The sequence below is a fragment of the Natrix helvetica genome (genome assembly GCF_964273705.1).
Source record: "Natrix helvetica genome assembly, chromosome: 2".
Taxonomy (NCBI): domain Eukaryota; kingdom Metazoa; phylum Chordata; class Lepidosauria; order Squamata; family Natricidae; genus Natrix; species Natrix helvetica.
Genome location: NC_138552.1, coordinates 277,512,629 through 277,519,550, shown reverse-complemented (window position 1 = coordinate 277,519,550; position 6,922 = coordinate 277,512,629).

Below are 6,922 nucleotides of genomic sequence, written 5' to 3'. Positions count from 1 at the left end.
ATATAACAGAGACATATACCGAGACATACACGAGGAGGTCGGCTGATAAATAAAACAATTAAAATACAGTATTTAAAAACCCCTAGATAATTAAATATAATTAAAATACCCAGTAAAAACCCGTCAGGAGCGATATGGTTAGATCAAAGTTGAGCCAGGCCAGCTGCTTGGAATAGGTGGGTCTTAAGCTTAATACGAAAGGAGCGGAGGTCAGAGGTATTCCTAATATCCGGAGGGAGGTCATTCCACAGGGCTGGGCCCGCCACAGAGAAGGCTCTACTTCTGTCTTCTCTATTATTTCTGTTTATTGCAAGCCAGTTGCAAACCACACAAATGGCAATCATAGGACTGCAGGACACTGCAACAATGCAAGAATTGGTCACAAAGCTTTTTTTTAACACCACCATCAAAATATTAAATGGTCATTAAACAAGGCAGTTGGTAAATAATGTCTACTATACATTGGAACTTGGAACCTGCTGGATGATACCACTCGTTTTCCTAAAATGGCCAATGGGATGCATTTGAAAAGTTCAGATTCTTTTACTCTGGCAATCATTAGAATCAAACCTCAATGAATGAGCCAAATATTGATCTGAAATTTATATTCAGATTAAGAGAGTTGGAAGGGACCTTGTACTGTAGGTCATCTAGTCCAACCTTCAAGCAGGAGACCTTACACCATTTCTGATAAATGGCAGTCCAATCTCTTCTTAAAAGCCTCCAGTGATGAAGCTCCCACAACCTCTGAAGGCAACTTCTGTTCCATTGGTTGATTATTCTCATTTTAGAAAATGTCTCATTTCTAGGTTGAATTTCTCCTTGATCAGTTTCCATCCATTATTCCTTGTCTGGCCTACACGTGGCTTGGAAAATAGCTTGACCCCCTTCTTCTCTGTGGCAGCCCCTCAAATATTGGACCACTGCTATCATGTCTTCCCTGGTCCTTCTCTTCATTAGACTAATGAAGCCCAGTTCCTGTAACCATTCTTCATATGTTCTAGTCTCCAATCCCCTCATCAGTTGCTCTTCTCTGCACCTTTTATATAATAATCTTTCTTATATAATTCTTAACATGAATTTTTCCCAGGACCATGTCGTGTATTGCTCTGTTATCAAAATCAGGTCTCTATTTCCATTGGAGAATAATTATCCCTAAATTATCTAAACTATAAGTTTTTGACATTATTTTTTGCATGAAAGAAAATTCTTTCTTTGACTAATTGAATGACTACTCATTCAATTAGTCAAATCAATCAAATAAATTAATCAAAAATCTTTTCTTGAGTCCTTTGGGAGAAGGGCGGCATATAAATTCAATAAACAAGCAAACAAACAAACAATTAAAGAAATCTTTGATTTCAGTTACATAATTTTGTAGTATTGTACTTTGGAAAGCAAACATTCAGAAAACATACATTTGAGGGTGTGGAAATGCAAAATGTCTGTACATTTTTAAAGTTTCTGGGCAACCGCAGGAAGACATGGCTGCTTTAATGAGTAGCTGATGGTCTTAGATTTGCACTCATATATAATCATATGACTGGAAGGGATCTTAGAACCGGGTGGTGCCTTTGCGGCCTCTCCGGCGGCAACGCTCCACCCTGGCCCCTTGGTTTACCGAGGAGCTAAGGGTGATGAAGCGCCGCAAGAGATGCCTAGAGAGTCGTTGGAGATCCTCTCGTTCCGAATTTGACCGGACACAGGTACGAGCCCATTTAAGGACGTACCTTGTGGCATTGAGAGTGGCCAAACGTCAATATTGTGCCACTCTCATTGCATCCGCAGAGAACCGCCCTGCCGCCCTGTTTCGGGTGTCCCGCTCCCTCTTATTTCAGAGGCCGCGGGAGGCCCCTTTACAGGGTAGAGCAGAGGAATTTGGGAAATATCTGCAGGATAAAATCGCTCAAATCCGGAAGGATTGGGTCCATTCCAGTGGTCCTGTAGAGGCGTCCGTGGCGAGTCTTGAGAGACCTATCTGGGAGGAGTTTGACTTGGTTGCCATCGAGGATTTGGACAGAGTGCGTGGACGACTGCGACCCACCACATGTTTATTGGACCCGTGTCCCTCCTGGCTTGTACTGGCATCCTGGGAGGTTACACGTGACTGGCTCCTGGGCCTAGTGAACGCTTCGTTGGGTGAGGGGTCCCTTCCTTGAAAGAGGCGGTGGTGAGACCCTTGCTCAAGAAGCCTTCCCTGGACCCTAGGGATCTGGCCAATTATCATCCTGTCTCCAACCTTCCCTTTCTGGCGAAGGTTGTAGAGAGTGTGGTGGCTTATCAGTTTCCACGACATCTGGAGGAAAATGATTATCTAGACCCGCGCCAGTCCGGCTTCCGCCCTGGGCACAGCACAGAGACGGCCTTGGTCGCGTTGGTGGATGATCTCTGGAGGGCCAGAGATAGGGGTTGTTCCTCTATCCTGGTCCTATTAGACCTCTTGGCGGCTTTTGATACCATCGACCATGGTATCTTGTTGCGCCGACTGGAGGGGTTGGGGGTCAGGGGCACCGTTTTACGGTGGTTCGGCTCCTACCTTTCTGGCCGGATGCAACGTGTGTTGACAGGGGAGCAGAGGTCGACTCTGTGCCCCCTTACCTGTGGGGTGCCACAGGGGTCGGTCCTCTCGCCGCTCCTGTTCAACACATATATGAAGCCGCTGGGTGAGATCATCCGTGGTTTCGGGGTGGGATACCATCTGTACGCTGATGATACTCAGCTGTACATTTCCACCCCGAACCACCCCAACGAGGCCGTTGAAATGATGTCCCGGTGTGTGGAAGCTGTACGGGTCTGGATGGATGACAACCGACTCAAGCTCAACCCCTCCAAGACGGAGTGGCTGTGGGTTCCGGCCCCCTGGTTCAACCAGTTAATTCCATCTCTGGCCATCGGGGGCGTTCAACTTGCCCCGGTGGAGCGGGCGCGCAATTTGGGCGTCCTCCTTGATGCTCGGCTGTCCATGGATGACCATGTGACAGCCGTGGCAAGGGGGGCGTTCCACCAGGTTCGCCTGGTGCGCCAATTGCGCCCCCTATTGGACCGGGATGCCTTGCGCACAGTCACTCATGCGCTGGTGACGTCTCGCCTGGACTACTGTAACGCTCTCTACATGGGGCTTCCCTTGAAATGCACTCGTAGACTACAGTTGGTCCAGAACGCGGCCGCGCGGGTAATTATGGGGAGTACAAGGTACTCCCATGTGACACCTTTCCTGCGCGAGCTGCACTGGCTCCCTGTGGTCTACCGGGTGCGTTTCAAGGTCTTGATAACGATCTTTAAAGCGCTCCATGGCTCAGGACCTAGCTACTTGCGGGATCGTATCCTGCCCCATACATCCCTGCGACCAATTCGCTCGCACAGAGAGGGACTCCTCCAGGTGCCGTCCACCAGACAATGTCGGGGGGCGGCGTCTAGGAGTAGAGCCTTCTCTGTTGCGGGCCCAGCCCTGTGGAATGACCTTCCCCCGGATATTAGGACTACCTCTGACCTCCGCGCCTTCCGGATAAAGCTCAAGACGCACCTATTTCAAGTAGCTGGCCTGGCTCAACCATAGTTCGTTCACACTGCTCCTGACGGGTTTTTTAATTTTTGTGACTTTTAGACTTTTATTAGGGGATTTTAAACTATGTTTTAACTGTCTTTTCTTATCTTCATACCTCCTCCATGTGCGCGTGTTCATTTATTCTGTGTATTGTCCATATTGTTTTTTATGTGTTTTATTGTACGCCGCCCCGAGTCCTTCGGGAGAGGGTGCGGCTAAGAAATAAATTTATTATTATTATTATTATTATTATTATTATTATTATTATTATTATTATTATTATTATTATTATTATTATTATTATTATTGTTGTTGTTATTATTATTATTATAGGTCTTCTAGTCCTACCCACTGCCCAAGGAAGAAGTCCTTATACCATCTTGGACAAATGATTGTCCTATCTTTCCTGGAAAACTTCCAGGGATGGAGCACCCACAGGTACTGAAGACAAGCTGCTCCACTGCTTAATAGGCTTACTTTGTGGTGGGAAGAGAGTTGACCCTGCCGTTATACTAGGACCAGAGAGACTCAGGTTGAAGTCTATACTCAACAACTGAAATTCCCTGGCTGATTTTAGGCTAGTCTCTGCAATATTTGCTGCTTGAGATCACAGAAGAATGGCAGATATAACTTAACTAAGGAGAACGACATCAACACTAGACTTTAGTTTAACTTTATTTGTTGTTTTCTATACCATGATCCATCAAACCTCTTTTGAAACCTTCAACAAATTTTATGAAACCATCAAATACCAATTGGCCAATAGAACTTGGAGAGCCCTAGAAAAAGCAAAGGGAGATAGGAGAATAAAAATTTGAAAAATGCCATTAAACAGGCATGGGAAAAAGTTGCAGCCACGTTAGCTACCAGACCAGTTACAGTCAGGTAAAGCAGGTAACGCTGCTTTTAACAGGTTCTATAACTTTGGACAGTTATGCTGTGGTTGGACAGGTCTTGGGGTTGCGTGTGTGTGCACCTTTTCCCATACCCTATGCATTCCCAAAGAGAGATACAATTAAAAATGGAAAGTACATCACACGTAGAAACTAAACAATCCCCACCCCACTCAGGAACCATATCTAACCGCCACAATGAAATGATGGGGCTGGTTACATCTTTGGAAGATTTATTCTCATCGCGTTTCTTCCTTTTAGCCATTTTTTGGGGGGTCCAGAATGATCAGCCAGATTTCCCCCATGGATTCATATCTCCCAGAATTTCCAGCATAGAACCCTCATGTTCTAAGGGATCATGTGGGCCACTCAGTCTCTCAGCTTCCCCTGAGTATGAATCCAAATTAAAAGCATTGTGGATGGATGGCAACTTGAGCACATCTGGAAAAAGGGTAGGTGTCAGGCCCCATAGATTTCCTCTCCTGGATTAAAGTCCATTTGTTTCCTTGCCTCTAGAATTAACTCATGATGCTCATTTACTAATGGAGGACTTTGTTCTAGAGGCAAAGACTATATGGACCTTAATTCGGGAGTGAAGAATTGATAAGAGAATGATGGGATTGAATGATGTCCAGTGTGTAGATTGTGAAAAGGATGGAAGCTGCAGCCAATGAAGGACCTGTTTAGCCCAATGTTCACTCACCATGTTTTATCAACAAGAAGCTTCCTACATTTTAGTAATTTTAGTTAAAACATAGCTATAGGGCAGGGGTGTCCAAACTTGGGAACTTTAAGACTTGTGGACTTCAACTCCCAGAATTCCCCAGCCAGCTGGCTGGGGAATTCTGGGAGTTGAAGTCCACAAGTCTTAAAGTTCCCAAGTTTGGACACCCCTGCTATAGGGCCTGAATCTTAAGGCAAGGTTTTGAAGTGATGTGTATGGAACTACCTTTTAAAGTTGTTGGAAAACAGCAAGTATAGCAGTGTGTAGTTACTAGTGTGTTGAGCATGATAAAGTAAGTCCAGTTGCCATGATTCAACTTTCAGACTTTAACTGGATGACTGAGAATCTTCATTGACCTTGGAAGAAACTTTTCTTCTGGGTTCAGCTCCAAGTGGGGAAAAAGACACTGGAAACATGGAGGCTGCTTGGAAAGATGGTTTTAATGGTGGACAAAATCACATGGCTTGAGCTCTTGAACAGAAAAGGGGGATCACATGCTTTCTTTCAAGAAAGAGAGAGAAGGGGCTTGCTGGAATTTTTATATTCTGTTCAGCCTCACCTGTTTCCTGTTCCTGTGTAAGGAATGTATTCTGATTGGTTGTCAGACTCCCATGGGGCCATGCAGGAGCAACACTGCAGGCTGTCTTGAGTCCAAGTTTGGTTGAGCATTGCTTCTTCCCAGGTGCCAGGTAGTGAGATGGGTAAAGGGCTAATATTATCATGCGTTAATCCCATCGCCCTGGAGCTGAAGGGGGAAAACTCTTTGTTGTGTAGAACAGACTGGCTCCGGCATTTTAATGGTCCATTAAGGAAAATGGGGGCTATTAAGAGTGAGTCTGTTTCCTGCCTATAAACATGCTTCTCCATTTCTAATCCAGGGAAATATAATATTCTGCCTTTTCAATATTTCCCAGGATATTTCATTTTTCTAGGAGAGGGCTGGGTGCTAACTTCCTACAACATATTGCCACTCACTTTGGGTAAGAAACACTTGAGATACATCTCAGATGCACATACATCCTGCTTATCTTTGTTGTGTTACAATTGAAGTGATTTTGCTTCCATTTTTCTTGACCATTCTAATTCATTTTAAGTTCGTACATTGTACATTGTGTTACGTGAGCTGATCTCCAAAACTATCACCAAATGCAAACTTGGCACTGGGAAATGTGTTACAAGAGGAAGATAATTTCCAGAAATTAGAATTGCCAAAAGTAGAAAATCCACCTAGAGATCCTTATGAATAGAAATTACATGCAGGACGGATCTGATTTCCCATCTCTTTACATCCCTCTAATGGCCAGCTTTGGTAAAACAGCCTTTTGGTTTCAATGCCTAATTGTATGCACCAGACCCACTTTAGAAATTCCACCTTTCCAAACTCTTGTATAGGATGGTTAGATCAATTTACCTCTCCCCTGTTTTTGCCATCGCTTTAAAAGTATTTCTTTATACTTTAAAATATAAATTAAGAGAATCAGGAAGATACTTCTTCTTATAGGATGAGTGGGAAGAAAATTGCTACATAAAACAGAGATGAATATATAGCTTTTAAAAACAGGGATAAGCAATCAATGTCAAGGCTCTAAATTTTGTCCTCAGTTTGAAAATTACTGTACATCCCAAGCAATGTTTCCTCAATGAAAGATAGTTGGATTAAAAATCCATTTCCTTTCTTTCTTCAATTTTTTAAAAAAATCAATTAAATAAAAATGGGAAAGGGCAGGACCTAGGTTACCAGTCATTTGTCATCTATTTCAA